The sequence below is a fragment of the Rousettus aegyptiacus genome, unplaced genomic scaffold, assembly GCF_014176215.1.
Source record: "Rousettus aegyptiacus isolate mRouAeg1 unplaced genomic scaffold, mRouAeg1.p scaffold_m13_p_2, whole genome shotgun sequence".
Lineage (NCBI taxonomy): Eukaryota > Metazoa > Chordata > Mammalia > Chiroptera > Pteropodidae > Rousettus > Rousettus aegyptiacus.
Window position 1 is genome coordinate 65,900,267 of NW_023416295.1, and position 18,074 is coordinate 65,918,340.

Consider the following 18,074-nt stretch of genomic DNA (forward strand, 5'->3'; position numbering starts at 1 on the left):
GTTACATACCCATTTGCCCTTTTCTGAGGAGAATGTCCATAGCTTTCACCACATTTTCAAAAGGGTCTAATGATCCAAAAATGTTAAGAAGTATTGATATGAGTCATGTTAAATGTTCTGATCTCAAAAAATTTCTATTAGGAGATACAGCCTGTCCACAGAAACATTGCAACACAAATGGAAAAAATTTCAGCATGCCAAAAAACACAATAGGACCTATTCATAGAGAATAATTATTTTAAAATTGTCTTGGAAAATATATGATTGTGTGACTGAGGTGTATCATTCACTCTCTGACCTTTCTTAGAGTATGCAGTAGGACAGTCTAGAAAACAAGATTATTGAGCAGCTACTATGTTGTAGGCCTAAAAGAGTATATGTATAAATGAGGCTGCATTTATGTTTATGTCCAAATGGCGATCGTTCTCAGACCGCAATTGCTTCACTTTTAAGATGTCCAATCCTTTCCTGTAGTTTTTCCCTTGGAGTACAGAGTCCTATAGCTTTTTAAGTGACCTTGTTCTTTAGGACACACACACACACACACACACACACACACACACCCCTTTTTCTCAAAGGTGCAGCTGAGACTCCTTGGTGACAGGATTGTGATGAGTTCTTTTTAAGCTACATGGTGGACTCAGAACATGTACTCCTCTACCTCCCCCATCCTTGGGGACTATTTTTAATTTACTGGTCCCTACTCCTTATCCCTTTAAGATGTGTTTCTTTTCAGGGGCCCATGACTGTTTTTGTAATCTAACCTCCATTCACCAGCCAACCCATCAGGTTATGTATTTCTGCATATCATTTCTCCGAAGAGTCCTGAGCCTTTCTCCTTAGGGGGACTCAAGTCTCCTATGTGAATTGGTGATTGAAAATCAGTACTCAGCAGGATTAGTCAAGGATCCAAGCTACAATGTAGATAGATGCAGATGGAGTTAGGTCTAACTCCACTGGCCAGCAGTACTAGAACCTTAGACTCCTCATTAAACAATTTTAAAAACAAACAACCATCAAACTTATAAATATATCATTTGTTCATTTGTATTGATAAAAATATTAGATGTCTTTTGACTTTTGGCTTCTCAGTCTGTTTAATTGTTTTTATGCTTTTATAATTTATATTTAGGGAATGTATGTTTCTCATAATTTTTATCCGAGTTAATTAAAATTAATTTAAAATGCAATGCTAAATAAAATTTATATTTTCCATTAATTTTAATCAAGGCCCAGATTGTTTTTCTCTTTACATAAATCATTGTTTCTAAGGACTTGTTTAAAAAAAAAATAAAAATAAAAACCTTTACTTCCTTTGATATAGAGACAAAGGGGAATAAAGGGGAAATTTGCAAAACTTACAAGGTGGTATGATATCTAATATTTTGATAAACTAATACCAAAGACCTCTATGTAAGAAAAGCTATTTTAATAACATGCAAGTCTTACCCATATTGATGAATATCTGTTGTGGGTTGCCTAGGACAGTGGTCCCCACCTTTTTGGCACCAAGGACTGGTGCTCCTGTGAGAATCTAATGCCTGATGATCTGAGGTGGAGCTGAGGCAGTGATGTGAGTGCTGGGGAGTGATTGCAAATACGGATGAAGCTTCTCTGGCTCCCCTGCCCACCACTCACCTTCCAATGTGCAGTCGGGTTCCTAACAGGCCCTGGACCACCTGCGGCCCAAGGGTTGCAGAGCCTTGGCAGAGAGGGAAGATTTACTTGGATACCTAAAATGTGCAGAGGTAATAGTAGGGGCTGTCCCGGAACTCAGAGGCACAAATGTTGAAAGGTACCATTAAGAGAGGCTGAAATCTTTCAGAACTCCATGGAAAGTAGCTTCACCTCTTTGGGTTTCAGTTTTGTAGAAGAGTAAGGACTCTTGTAGGCTCTGCATATTTACTGTTTTATAAAACAAGGAATTGTGTCTTGGCATATTATTCAGGAAGAACTTGCTTAGGCTAATACCTGTAAATCAACTGCATCTGATCTTCTGTAGTAGTTTTAGGGGCTTCCATGTGGATGGTTCTGAAGATGGATGGGACCACCCCACACCTTTACTCAACCAATAATAATAACAAAAAAAGACTGTGGAGGAAATACCTGTGGGCTCGGTCATTGCCTCTCTTTTTTCTGCTCTAGAATTAAGAGCTGCAGTTTTATGGGTGAAGATAAGTCGTGAAATCTGCTGGGTCCCAGCATCTCTGTTGCTGTTTTCTAGGTGTGAGAGTGGGTGCCTGTAGGGCAGGGGGTGGAGAGTGAGGAAGCTCCTCAGGATATGGAGAGCTGTGAAGAACAGATGCACGCTTTCAAATCTTTCCTTTTCACCCTTTAAGCATCTTCTTCCAACCTTAGGTTTTTACTGTCATTTGTTGTTGTTTTGTTTTGTTGCTGTTGTTGACTGGCCAGATATTAGAAGGAACAACAGGTTAAAAATAATTAATACAATTTGTTATCCTTTCAGGTACATTTTCCTTTTAAAAGAAGATAGGCAAAGAGGGGGAAAAAATCATAACATAAAGCAATACATTACTAAGAGTGGTCTTTCGGTTGTCTGTAAGAGAGGTATTTTTAGTTAGCATGACTTTCCAATACTCCACCTACCAAAATGATTCCCTACACTTGTCTTAAAAAGATAATAGTCATACCACACAGATTTATAGAAAAACAAATGTTCTCTAACAATATCATTAAGCTTTGTTTAAAAACATGGTGAATTTCTTTCCTGGGATTGCCATTTATGAGCTGTATGATGTTGAATAAAACACTTATTCACACTGAGCCCCAGTTTCCTAATCTTTAAACAGAAATCATTTTAACCCCATAGAGTTATTCTGAGGGTCAAATGAAATACTGGTTTACAAAGTTTTACATTGCTAAGCAAGCCTTGATTGTGAAGAACACAGGCATTTAGCCATGGAAAGCTTGCTGTAGGGATTGAGCCATGAAAATTAACATTCTGGGAACAGCAGGACTGCTGTACTCAAAACTGAGTTTATAACTTATAAATTCACAAACTGCCACAATGTGGATTAATTATGGAATTCAGTTGTGTGTTCTTATTTTGGGAAGCTGAGTTATGGATTTCTACAAAGTCAGTATGACTATGGTAATTTCCCAAGACAGTCTTCACAAAAGCATGTTTTGAATGATGTTTAGAAAGTAGCAGGATTAAACTTAGGTCTGTTTTAGTTTTCATCTCTCTAGATCTAGGTAGATTTCTGTCACATGAAGATCTTGAGACTATTCACATATACATAAAAGACAAAGAGAAGCATGATAAAGTATTAACTGAGCCACCAGTGATGACTCCAAAGGGGTCACTAAGAGGCACAGAGAGGAAGGGGCTCCTCTGCTTTTCACATTAAAATCATTGGTGCAGGCTTCTTGTGCACACATGATAGGTAGTCTGTAATCCTTTAGTTTCAATGGGACATTTGGCAGGACTCAGCCCTGCTCATTTCTCCTCCCCTTTTAGACCTTGGATGAACTTTGCTCAAATGTTGCTTTGGGATGTGATTCATCCCTTATCCAAGTTATTCCAAACATTTCTCAGTAGAAGCTTTAATTTTACATCTCCCAGGCATCATATTCACCCTGAACATCCATTTCAGTGTGTAATAATCACAGTTCTTTTTGCAAGCAACAGAAACAAATTTTGGCTAAGGGATTTATTGGAAGGGTATTAGTGGGAAGGCTATAGAGCCAGGATTGGAAGGAGCCAAAGGAGGCAGATACAGGCAAATCTCTGCCACAAAGCTCATTTTGAAGAATACCACTAATGGCTCTGTTGCCCTTGGAAAATGGATTGCCTTGCAACTAATGTGACTTGTCTTTGACTGACCCCACTCATTTTTGTCACTCCCTAAAGATATGAAGTTTTGGCAGGGCTTCTGATTGGCTGCATGGAGGTCCGGTACCAGGTGCAAGTTGGAAGGAGAGGAGATATCCCTCTGACTTCTCACCATTGGTGAGATTTCCTTCAAAGATGAAGCACATTCAGATGTTCACTAAACAAGATCAACAAGTAAAGGGTGGTCTTCTCATTAGAGAAGTGGCTGTCTTTAGAGGCTCTTTTGTTTCAGCTTATCAGAGCTTGCTCTCCTCCTCAAACCACCACCCTTCCCACCACTGGTTTCCTTTTCTTTTTTTTTAATTGTCTCTGGTCCTCAACTTCACTCTCAAGGAGATAAGGATCTCTCCCAAAGCCTTGGTCACTTAGATTCTCTCTTTTCTCATGCACTGAGTACGCAGACTTCTTAACTTACTATTATAAAGGCACGAATTACCTCCCTCTTCTGTCACCCAAAGATCATCCTTCATGAGAGAATCACAATTATTTTCTTTTCTCTAGAAGTTTTCATATCTATTATCCAGTTTTTGTCATTACCTCTTACTGCAATGTTACTGCCAAATACCTTGCTATGTATGAAAAGGGAATATTTGTCCAATGTTACATCTCTTCACATGCTTATAGCAACCTTCCTTTTTCTCCCTAGAAATGTCCAGATTTACTACAGACATATTGGACATAGTACATATATTACTGTAGTAGTTCTTGGGTTTTGAATAATTAAACAATGACAGTAAAAGAGATTTAACTTTAAAGAGGTGAGGATTTGGAATGAAATAAATCTCCCTTTAAATCTGGAATTACCACTTCCAAGTTTTGTGACCTCTAGCAAGACTTTAATGTCTCAAAGACTATTGCTGATTCCATTGGATTATTCTGAAGATTTACTGAGAAAAATAATTAAAGCACCTAGTATAAATCCTGACACATAGGAGGCACTATATAATAAGATTATTACTATTAGTTTTGAAAATGAAGTATTTTCTAGAGGCCTAAATGAATTCCCAAATCCTCATACAAAATGTTTCTGCAGACACCTGTGTTTCTCCAAAATCTAATTTCCATGAAAATGCATGAATTTAAAAAAAATAAATAGTTATTATATTCTCTCTCTCATATCAAAATATATTAGAGTTATTCTGATTAAAATGGTGAAAAGAAAGCAATGATTCCACTGAGTTAACAAGGCTTGGCTGGTCATATAGGGTCACTCACTTAGCCCTATAGACTTTGTTTTAAATACAGTCCTTAGCCAAATTCCAAACTATTTGATACATTATATTTTAATATTTTATAAAATATTTTGCATTACGTTAATTATTTTACATTACCCTTGGTTTGCAATAAATTGTCAAAGTCATGTTACTTTCATATGTGAGTACCATGAGGATAGTCTGCTCTGAGTATAGAACGTGCATACAACTTCAAATGCTCTAACCTATAGCTACAGGACAATTAATCTGTCATCTTAGGCTTAATTTATATTCTGGACTTAGAATTTTAATGTTTACCCTGAATACATATGGGTATTTCTAAATAAAGCTAAATATTCCGAAATTTCATGTCAAGGAATAAGCTATTTTGATGAGATTTCTTCTTTACCGATAAGGTGACCGAGTATTAGGATATTAGGTTTCTAAGTAATTCTGATACAAGATAGTCAAATCCCTGTAGAATCAAGGAAAATACTTTCTGAGGCTCACCTCAGATCTCCATTGAGACTTTTGCCCACTAACTTTTACTTTTTCATTCATTTAATCTCTGTCACTTTATAATTCTATGAGTTGCCAATCTACAGACACAACTTGCTCTTGATAACAAAATTTCTCTTTCTTGAACACTTTTAAGTGTGATACTAAAAACCAAATTGGGGGCAAGTAGGATGATGATGAAGAAAGACTTTAAAAGAGCACCAGAGCACATAGCAGTAGTTTCATCTGCTTCGTTCATCCATTACTCAGAGATGATTTGTTGATTACTTATCCTGGGTCACCCAGTGCTTGTACCAGTAAGATAATAGTCTACGAAGGTTTTGGTCATATACTTCTATCAGTTAAAAAAGTTTTTTTTTTTTTTTGCCTTCACGTCTAGTATATGCAACTTATTTATAAATTATACACAGATACTAATGTGCTAATGTGCTATGTATATTGTTCAGTGTTTGCTAGAGTAGACAATGAAAAGTAAGAGATAAAAATAGATACAAATGACAGTCTTAATATTTTCTTCCACATTTGGCCCAATGGATCAGCTTGAACACCCACACCCAGTTTGCACTCCATTTTGAAGACCACTGGTCTAAAATTGTTGGATGACTCTCGACAGGTAAAAACGACAGTTTTAAACAATGACCAGCTCTTCCAACTGAGGTTATGATTTTTATCTATGAAGAATACAAACCACATCTGGGCAAGTATAAATTTCAGCCAGTTTTCCATCTCCAGACTTCCATGAGGTATTAACACACTGGCTCCTCAGCATGCTATGTGTGAAAGCTAATGGAGAGGGGAGAAGTTTGGAGTAAACATGATCATGAGAACAGCAGTTGTAAGAGAACTTAGACAACTAACATTCAATTTCAAACAAATGAATGTCCACTCTAGTGCAGGAGTTAGATAACACTCTTGAGTGCATGAGGTCAGAGTCCATCATATATGTCGAAGTCTCCAGTGTGATTTAGAGCAAGGAGCATACACAAGTAGGATGCTGAGAAAGGCTTATGGCAGAATATAAATCTAGATTCATGTCTAAAGAAGACAGGCTCACCTCAATTCCAGGTGCTAGAGTATCAGGCACGAAAGTGGAAACAGGATGTTCCAGGTTCTTAGTAGCTGGTGAGACAAAGTGCCAGATTTCCTTCTTCCCTCTAAGCTCTGTTCCCCCTACTTCACCATCTGAGTGTTTTATGAAGATTCCATCACTGTTTTTTCTTCCAACGAGAGTAAGAGCTGATCTATAAAGGTCCTGAAAATGTCTTAAATCCTACTTAGAACACCATTTTTGGATTTGAGATTGGAGTTGGGATAGGCAAGAGTCACTGTATGTGACTAGATGATGTTTATTGAGAAAAGCTGTCATGAAATTTGGACAAGGGGCAGGTACTGATTCAGGACTCTGAGGACTAACCAGCATCTTGCTCACAAGAAGAAAAATAGGGCAAAAGTAAACTTTGATATTTATCTGCCTTACTCTTTTGATATCTGTTCCCTTTTCTGAAATGTATTGATACCTTTGTTTTCTGATCTAAATGGCCACCCCATTTTGTGAACCCCGGTGGTTACTGGAGACTGCTTTATCCCTTCATCTCTTCAAATAGAGTTGCTGTGTCCATTTGTCCAAATTCTGAAGCTAAACGTTGTCCAAAATGATGTCTGTCTTCCTCGACATTTTGAACTGTCAGAGCATGATACCCACTGGTAGAATCACATCTAAATTAAAATGGAAATATATCATAAAACTACCTCTTTTGTAATTCTGTCTGTTAGTGAAACAGAATCATCATAGCTAATGGATTAATCATATTAGACATAAAAAGTTGGTTTTACCTGGAAAAGAGAGACAAAATTAAATTTGACAAATACTTAAATCTGTGTAACAAATACCAATGTATGCATGGCAAGTTGAGAAAGTCTGGAGACTCATTCTGGATCTTACTCTTTATTAAGGTATAAAATATTTAATCTATTTTGACTCACTTTTATTATCTGCAAAATTAGATATCTGGACTAGAGTATCAGAGATTTCTTTAAGCATTGATATTCTATGATTCTTTATTATAATGGTGTGGTGTATATAGTCTTGATGTAAAATATTGTCATTCCCAATTTTCCAGGGAGAGAGAAAATAAACTGTGACCTAGCTGAAAATTAAGATTCATAAAAGCAAAAATATCTTAAGGCAAGCTCCAATAGTTTCCTACCACCCCACTCCTGGAATAATAACAGCTTTCTTTTCCTCGCATTGAGTCCACTGATCTACCACCTCTGTAGTAAGGGTAGTTAGAAAGAGATATGTTTGCAAGAGAGAGTGCTGAGAAACATCCATGATACATTTATTCCAAATGAAAACAGAAACTCATGCAAATTAACAAGACTATTGACTTTGAAAATGGCATATTATTAATTCAGAGAATATGTACTTAGCTTATAATAACTTAATAGTTTCAGAAAAGGGAAGGATAGTACTTGCTAAAATATGCCATTATTTCTGAAGGTGTGTTTTCAGAAATGTTCACAAGAAGGACGAGTTGAAACGAGTCTACCTGTTTGTTTCTGCCCAGAGGGCTATTTGGATAAATTCTGAACGCAACAGGTTCTTACATGTCACCTGAAAAATATTTTTTTGTTTGGGTAGGTTTGAAATAACTTTCAAAAGGCCATGGTTTGAGCACTTAAATTTTTTTCTTCTGGTAAAAGTCAATTGCAGAAGTTCACTTTTACTCCTTTCTCCAGTCCTTTTGTTGTAGACCACAGTTCAAATGGTCCTTGGCTCCATTAAAAAAAGAAAAGTAAAGAAAAGAAAGAAAAGAAGAAAGAAAGAAAGAAAGAAAGAAAGAAAGAAAGAAAGAAAGAAAGAAAGAAAGAAAGAAAGAAAGAAAGAAAGAAAAGAAAGAAAAGAAAAGGAAAGAAAGAAAAGGGGAAAAAAAAACTACTAAATTTTTGGCTCATTCTCAAACATATGAGCCCTAGGTTGAAAATTACTTTCTTGTTTTGAGAAGTAGATGCTATTGTTTCCAAATGGTCCCTTTTCACTGAGAGAACAGAATGTAGAGAACAACTTTCTTTCTCTTTCCACTTGTAAGTTACATGGAAATAAAACTCTGAATTCAACATTTTTCAAATATGATTTTCAAAGAATGACATATAACATTTTAAGGGCAGCAAAAAGTTTAACCTTTAGAAAAAATAAAACAACATGAGCAATAAGCATGTAATTTCAGAAGAGAACACATTGCTTTCTGGCAGCCCTGCTAACAATTGGCTACTGTAGATTGTGCAATTTTTCCAGTAATATGATTTCTCTCTATGCTGGGTCTGTTATAGTTAAAAGCTATGATCTGGAACTCGACATTTTCTGGTAATGTTTTATACTGTTATTCATTTTGAGAGGGAACTATGTAAAAAAGATGAGAGATAGATAGAAGATAGATGATAGACGATACATATATATTTTATAAGTAATCAAGCAGTCTATTATAATTAATTAACATATTTAGAATCGTTCAAGTAGAAATGGACAATCTGGAAGGGCAAGCCAAGAAAGTTAATTTCTAAGTTATTAACCTAAAGGAGGACCAAGAATGTAATGGAATCCACAGGTTAACATAATTTTGGAGACTAAGCAGACTCCTCAGAGAATGTATAGGTAGAATTCACAGTGAATTATCTTTCCAGATTTGAGTACACAGGAGTAAGGATAAAATTTATTGACTTTAACATAGTGGAGAAGAAAAAACCTCTTCCAACCTGATCTATAGTGGAAACAAATCTAAGGTATTATAATGTTCTCTATAGATTATAAATTAATAATTAAAATATTACATAGCAGTTATAATAGACAGAAGTGATTCTTTATCTGTATTAACATATTTGGTACAATACATCAATAAGGTATCTGTTACCATATTTTACAATGAAGAAACTAGACCCAGAGTTGGAATGACTTGCCCAGGTTCACACAGCTGGAAGGGGTCTGTTTGGATTTAACCTCAGGCAGTATGGCTTTAGGGTTTCAGCACTGAATTCATAGACCTTGATTCACAGAACCTGAAAGACATGTTAAAAATCAAGTAGTCCAGCCCTCTAATCTTAGATAAGAAAACTGAGACTCAGAAACATGAAAGAATGTTCATATACTTTAGTAAGTGAACAGCAGAGCCAAAAACAAAATGCTGATTTCATTATTCCCACTTGAGATCTCTTAACTTCATTGTTTTCCCCTTGGAAAAGTAAAGTATTTAATAATGCCTTTAAACATTTATAATTAGATCATCCTGTCTCTTCTTTGGTCTAAACACAGTTAGTCAGTTGAAGAAAAACTAACTAGAATTGTCATTGCCCACTTAGCGGGAGACGAGGTACATGCATTAGGCAAATGACCCAGAAACAGCTGGAAGCTCAGACAAGGAGACAGCCTAAAATACATTTCAAGCAAAGCACTCCTTTCCTCAAACTTCATTTGCTCTGCAGACTACATTTCCTACAAAAGTATCCTTTTGAGTATTTGTTTTAGAATAAGGAATGCAACTTTGTTTTATATTTCCTCCCCTTGTCTCTGAGTTTCTTTGGGAAAATGGAAAGGACTAGGTTATTAAACTCCTGGAATAGCTTCTTCCTCTTCCTCTCATGGTGATGGCTTAACTTTTTTTTTCCCCTTGCTTGATAACATATTCATCAGGTGGGGGCGAAAGTAGGAAGAGGAATTAGAAATTCTTTTGTGCTTCTATAAAGGCCTTAAAACAATAAAATGTTGGAACTATTGGCTAAAATTTAAGTATACTCAGAATTCTTTATACTTTTAGATTTTTCACTGTGATGGGAGCAAAAGTTTATGTCCACATGCACAGCACACTCACAGGAATTTTATAGAAAACTTAAGCTTCATGACTAATTTGCCATCACCACAACTATTAGAAGTTGTTCATTATAGGCTGTAGAATAGATGAACTAAGATTTGGTGTTATGTGCACCAACTTCTGTAGATGTAACTTCACCCTTTCTTTCCCTTTGAGTGAACATATTGAAATTCAAGTTATTGAGAGCCAATTGATTGAGATCACCTTGAATGTGTTTTGCTTTTTTTTAACAAAAGTAAAATATGAGCACATTTTAGTACACTTTTAACACTCTTTTAATGCCTGTCACAACACACTGGATAACTCATTTGTGTCCCAAAACTACAGTTTCATTAGATGACCAAAGAATTTATAGAGCAAAGTCAAGTACATACTCAGTCATTTATTCAACTGCATATTTGGAGCCCCTGTTTTGTGTTAAGCTCTGTGTTGGAGACTGTGAGATACTAAGATGGGCAAGAAAAGGTCCTGGATCTCAAAGCTCACATTCTAACAGGGGAAACAGAGAATGTAGATAATTACAGTGTGACAAAGTAATACAAGGGTGGATATAGGCAGAAGGCTTATGGGAGCACTCAGGACGTTTGACTTATCTAGGGCCTAGGGAATGTCTGTAAAGCCTTCTCGACTTTTTAGAGGAGACAATGGCTGATCGCCTTAAAGGAGGGCTAGTAAGTGGCCAGGTGTACTGGATGCTGTGGTTAACCATGCAGCAGAAGAAAGACATTTCAAGTGGGGAGGGGAGGGGAGGTTAAGCAAAAAAAGAAAAAAAAAAAGTTAACCAACGGAAGACTATAGTGACTTTTTTATTTTAACATTTGTTAAGTTGAAATTAAAGTGTTAGATGGTGAGCCACTGTTCAATAAAAGACCACAAGGAAACTGAAAGAGGGAAGATTATTACTAGAGGTCCTGAAGGAAGTACCTGGCACCCCTTGAGAAGCCATATGGTGGGTTCAAGGCAGAATGCAGGCAGAGGGAGCTGCAGAACCTGGAACAAATGCCTTGATTAGGGTCAGTGGGTGGAGTACTATGGGGTTTCCAAGCTAAGGCAGGTTTGGTCAATTTAAACCAAAAAGACTGTGGTTTTGGTAAGCTCTGTGTGGGGTGTAGGGCCTGGGGCACTGGGGCAGTCCTCTTATCTAAGGAGTGTACAAGGTGAAGGTCCTGGGAGGTGGGTAAACAGTTTATTACAAGGAAAGTCATATCAAAAACTGACATTTACTTGTGTCTTTGTTACCTAGGGTTGTTATCTTGGGCATGTGCTTGTGTGAGGCACTTCAGTCAGCTATTGGCTCCTGCAGGGCACTTGACCAAACAAAACCCAAGGCCTCAGCACCATGGAGTAGCTTGGCTGAATGAACTCTTGACACAGAGAGACAAGAAACTCTATATGTGTAGAGCACCTCAAAGATCTCCTGTGTTCTAGAGCTAAAACAGAAGATGAAGCAGGTGGTAAGGTAGACACCTGGGTTTCAACAGGCTTATATTAAATTTGAGGGACTTGCAGAGCACTGTGTAGGAGCTGGTGAGTGAGCCACTGAAGGTTTTAAAGCAGAGGAGTAAGCTGGTAGGTAGGGTTTCTGTTTTGCATGGAGAATGCTGTTGGCTATGTGAAGGGAGCGTTTCAGAGGCAAAATGTTAGTGTTAAGAAAATCCATTAGAGGCTGTTGTAGTAGTCCAGGAAAAAATTATGAGAATCTCAAGAAGCTAGTGATAGAGATTAATGACACCGGGCAGTGAGAAGAGTCGAGCTGACCCCCAGATTTCTAACTCAACTGGACAGATCGCGGTACCATTTATTGAGTTAGTGAATACTAGAAAATGTGAAGTATTGTAGTGAAAGTTATGAGTTCACCATTATACTGTGGTCTTGAGGTATTTATGAAGAGATCCAAGTTGACATGTTCAATGGTCAGTGTGGTACCGAGACAGATATCTTAAGGACATCTCTGCTGGATATCAAAATTGGGGAATCCCCCACAGGTAACAGCTGAGGTCTGAGTGGCAGGGGTAGGCCTGGAGAAGGATGCAGAGATAAAAGAATTGACATCCAAGGACATTCAGTTGGCAAGGCTGACATTAAATGGGTAGGCAAAGGAAGAGGGATCTGATCTATAGACACCTTTACTTCTCTGAAGCCAGGGAAGGTGGGACTTAGTATAGAAAAAACTCTAAGCCAAAATATTTTTCTATCTATGACTTGCCCAATAACCATGTAGTACATCACAATGAGAATTCTAAAATGACTTCTTCCCTTAGTTGTTTGACCCCATGACTCATGACTCATTCATCACATCACCTCTTTGTATTTCCATGCCTGTGGCTGCACTAAACAGAATTGTTTCCATGCTCGATATAGAGATACTGTGTGTTGTATACAAAAAGCATTGGTAATAGTCTTTCTAGAAGAATATTTTGAAGGAACTCAGAGGTACCATTTCTAAATAAAATTTGGTTCCAGTTTAAATAATTTATGGAATGCTGCCAGTCTTCATTTTATGGCTTTTTATTTAGATTATAAATCTACTTTGTTGGAGACCAAAGTGGCCTCCAGTGAAGTGGACTTATAAACAAACTGTCCTTACAGCATGTTTTACAAACTGGACAATATACTCTATAAGCCCCTTCTCAGTTCTTATGTTTAAAAAAAATAAAGAAGTATAATTGGTATTCAATATCCTATTAGTTTCAGGTATATGTCATTAGTGATTTGATATTTGTGTACATTATGAAATAATTGCTGCAATAAGTCTGGTTGCCATTTGCTTTTGAGGTTACAATTTAAGTAGCTAATATTACATACATATAAATCATATTAGATATTTGACATATTGAAGGGGAAATGAATACTTAAAAGGTTATTTTGGCACAACTGTAGTCACTGGCAGATAATGTTCCTAAGTTTTGGGTGCCTGGAGGTCTCCTGGAACCTTGCTAACTAGCTTGTTTTTGCCACCTGTCTTCTATATCAAACTTGATGTTCTGTGTAAAAGACATGGGCTATTTCTGTTAGGAATGAAGTGACATAAATATTTTACAAAAATACCATGTAAACTCCATATCTTATCTCCTATACCATTAATTATGCTGTCATCAAAAACACCCACTTTACTAGAGAATTTACAGAAGAAAAAAAAAATGAACAAGACCATCCTAGCACAGAAAATCCAGAAATAGAGTTAGGTCAAAGCTTCACAAACACATTGTTGCCTAGTTAAATGTCATTCTATCTTTGGCCCTTGCTCTTAAATATAAAAGTTCCTTTGAAACCTCGTAGGAATGAGAACACTGTCCAGTTTCAATTGCTTTCAAATTTCCTATTTCTAACATGAAAATAACTTTGGGATGATGTCTGTGGTCAGGGGCTGGATGCTCCTCAGCATGAGTTTACATGTACAAACATAACTGAGAACTAGACATTTAACTTCTCTATACCTCATTTTTCTTGATTGCAAAAGCAGAAGATAATACTTCATGTGTGTGATAATATATACGAAACTGCATATAAAGTGGTCCACAGATGTCATTGGTTTTATTCTGTATTTGGTTAAATTGTCTCTGATGCCCTCAATTACCTACGGCACTAGACTTCCTGAGCCTGTCTTAGTAAAGCTAGGGAGCTGAACTGAGGAGGAGAGATGTTTCTGTTTGTTTCTTAGCTAACCCATTAATGCATTACTGTAGCTTTTCGATGTCCTTGATGTCGAATCTGGGATACCATTCCCCTACTTTTGCCTGTTTCCTAGCTGTGATAATTTATTGAGACTTATGCATCCTGCTGCTCCATGTAGGAAAGACTCTTTGGATATTAGTGCGAAGAAAGAAAAGAGGAGGCGCTTTTATGCTTTTAGAAAACAAATGTCATTTGAATTCAAGGTTGTGTATATAAGAAGAGAAGTCTTCAGATGAAAGCATTCACTCAGAAAGACAGTGTCCTATTTCTGTTCTAAGCACCTCAGGTGATCTTACTTGTCAAAGTGGTACAGTTATTTGTTATCTTCTAAGGACACAAATTTGAGTAAACTTAAATCGTTCCTGCAAGTACTCATACAGTTGAGTTTTGTGGGTAACATTAATTGACTCAGAGGCTTTAATTCCACAGAGGAATATGTATTTCAGCTTTTAAAAGATATATTTTTATTCCTGACTGAAGAACATATTTGAAAGAGTTAATACTTTTTATTTCCAAAGTGCTATACCACCATTATCCTACACTCATTCTATGTATATAAACTGGCTTGATATCCTTGTCAGCAGCATCAAATGTACAGCCAAAGGACCTCAAGGGTTTCAGTGATCTTTTTTAAAGGGAAGAAAATATAGTTTCAGAGTGCTCTGTCAGTCCTTCATCTAGCCCAGTCCCCCAACGTAGATTTTGCTGTTTTGCATGAGGAAACACCTGCCCATTTGCTTCAGAGACATTTCCAGGGCCTCGCTCCTATAGGCAGGCTCATGACCTGGTTTCAAATAAACGCATTGGCCATCGCTGGTTGGGAAAGGCTATTTATTCAATAGGTGGTACTCCATTTACTCTGAAATAATTTGAAACAGCATTTTGAAACAGCAGGTGAGAAATTTTGCATAATTATATATTTAAGAACCATTTAAATAAGACTTTTAGGCATAGTTGTAAGAAAAGCGAATCTGTGAAATGAAACTGTCACCAATCTGAATAGCAATTATTAATATTTAACATATGTCCTAGGAAAATTACGGGGACGAAGAAGATGTGTGATGATCAGTCTTTTAATGAGCCCCATGAAAAGACTGTGCGTTGGGTTTTGTTAGGTTTATTAGGGAATGTAGCAAAGGATGAAAAACTATGGCCAGCATTTATTGAGTGACTACACTATACTAGGCACATTACAGAATGTTTTATCTAAGCTGATTGTATCATTTGTCCTTTACAACTAAATGTTTGGATTAGTTTTAAGATAGAGTAGCAGATTCAGAGGGGTTATGCAGCAGTGAGATTAGGCTTTGCTATGGGACATGCTATGATTTGAACCCTTTTCTATGCTTGTAACTTACAGGCAAAACTGCCTCTAGACTCAGTAGGCAGAAAGGGAAGAGAAGGGAAAGACGGCTAATTTCTCTCCAGGGAGGGGCAGTAAAGAATGAATAATCTAAGTCCATCTAATGCAAGCCTGGTTTAATGCTGGTTCCCAAAACAAAATGTTGGGTATAAGAGAAAAGGTTAGAATTAAAGCAGATTAAAGATCTGTCCCAGGGCTGATAATTGGGAAGGTATGATTTGCAAATGTGGCTGGGTATGACCCAACGTGGGTGTGTCGATAGATTCAGTCGCCATTTCACATACACAGGTAAATTATATGCTTTATTTTGGTAGAGATGACCAAGTGGTTCCTCGCACACGCAGGTCAGAGAGGAAGTCAGGGCAGGAGTTTTGTGTCTAAGCCTGGAAGGCTTCATTTACAGCTCTGTGGACCAGCTGTTTAGATGGGGCTCCACTGGCTCATGATGCTTAGAACAATGAAGATTCCATTCCTTCTTCTAGAGTCCACCACATGGAACAATCTTTTTAGATGTTTGTTTCTCTCTTCATAACTAAACCTGTCACAAAATTCAGCTTTGCCCCATGCTACCTTTACTGCTTTCAGTTCTCAGTTGCTAGAATGATATCTTTCTTCATTAATTCCCTCTTCTTGGCTGTGTTTGGCTTTGCCTGTTTCTTGCGTACTCTTTAGCTTACCCTGTGTCACCACCTGCTCAGCTTGGCTCCACTTGCTCCGCTTTTCCAGTCTAAAGATCTCTGGAGTGTTTCTAGGTCTCCTCCCGCCCCCCACCCCCACAATAGTTCCTTGCTGCTCCCTTCTTGCTTAAAATGTATTAACACTTCAGTTTGCAGACCAAGGAATGAGTCAAACCTGGGTTTTAGATAACTCTCAATCCCACATTGTTGCTACTCAGAAGGAAAAATAAATAATTCTCTTCTCTTCTCTTCTCTTCTCTTCTCTTCTCTTCTCTTCTCTTCTCTTCTCTTCTCTCCTCTCCCCTCTTCTCCTCTCCCCTTCCTTTCTCTTCTCTCTCCCTTAGAAATCTCTCCAATTTTTTTTCCCAACTCTTCTTTCACTAATATGTATTTTGAGAGGATTTATCAGATTACCAATACTGGTTATATATACTCTCGTCTTAGATATATAGCAGTGAGAACTCTTTTTTTCCTTTTATTTTAAACATAAAATCTGTTTTTCTTATTAATACCATATACATTCTCAATATTTAAAATTTATAAAACAATGAAAGGTACAGAGAGAGCAAATATCACCTATAATTCAACTATAACAGTAACCATGAACATTATGGTGTTATCTGTACATGTTATTTACATGATTCTGTTTTCTTCCTATTAGTAACAGGTCATTAGCTATCTTCATCCTTTTTAATACTGTCAACCTCATTTTAAAGGTAATCATACTCACAACTTTGTTAGGATCTCAAATTGTCATAAGATTATAAGCATCTGCAAGGTAGATTTCGGAAACATGAACAGAAGCTTTCTCTGTATTCTCCTTACACTGAAGAATGCTGGGCTATTTTTGCTATGATCCTCAATAAATGTGGTTGATTGGTTGTTCAGAGTTCATGATGTGTTTTCCAAAATGGCAATAAAGATGGTAATGAAATGTTAAGTTATTCTCAGCTACTAAATTCCTAGTACCAGGAATATCATAAATTGTCTTTTTGACCATCAAAACTATTTGACTATAAATGTCAATTAAGTGACAATAACCTCTGAATTTCTCTCCCACCTCTCTTTTATCCCATATGTTTCTAATGTATCTGCATCATAACAGAATTACCTCACAACTAATTAAAGCATAAGAGAAAAACACAGTATATGTTAACGTGGTATTAGGAAATAACCAGATTTAGAAGAATTATTCTATTATAAAGGGAGTATTCACCCCCAAAATTTATCCTGTCAGTCTTGCCTCCTTATGGCCATAGTGAAGTCAATTCATGTCAATTCATGCATATACTTTTCTGTGAGTTAGAAAGCCACAAATAGACTCAAAAATCAAAACTACATACCAAAAGAGTGCTCAAGTTAACCAGGCCTCACACTATACTATTTATTGCTAATGCTTCCAGTTTATAGAAGTTGGTAAGGTTAGCTATCTGAGGTCCAGTGATTTCCCAATCCAAAGGAGAATCTGTGGAGAGAAAGGTCTGTTTTTAGCTACTGCAAGAGTTAGGCTTGACATGGAAGGGAACTCTCCACCCCTCACCCCATTTTCTCTTAATGTTTAATCATGTTAAATTTTGACTGGGTAGAAGAGATCACTTAACTTGCATGACTTTCTTCACATTTAGAGAAGATAATAAAAAAAATAGAAAACATGACGCTTTTAAAAAAATTAATAAACTTTCTGTTTTAGGACAATTTTAGGTTTACAGCAAAAATGAACAGAAAGAAGAGTTCATTATACCCCTGTTTCCTTCCACACACAGCCTCTCTCCACTATTAATATCTCACACAAGAGTAGTACATTTGTTGCAATGGATGAATCGATGTGAACACGTCATTAACACCCAAGTCTACAGTTTATATTACTGTTCATTACAGATGTATGTTTTATGAATTTGGACACCTTTATTATGATATATACCCATATTT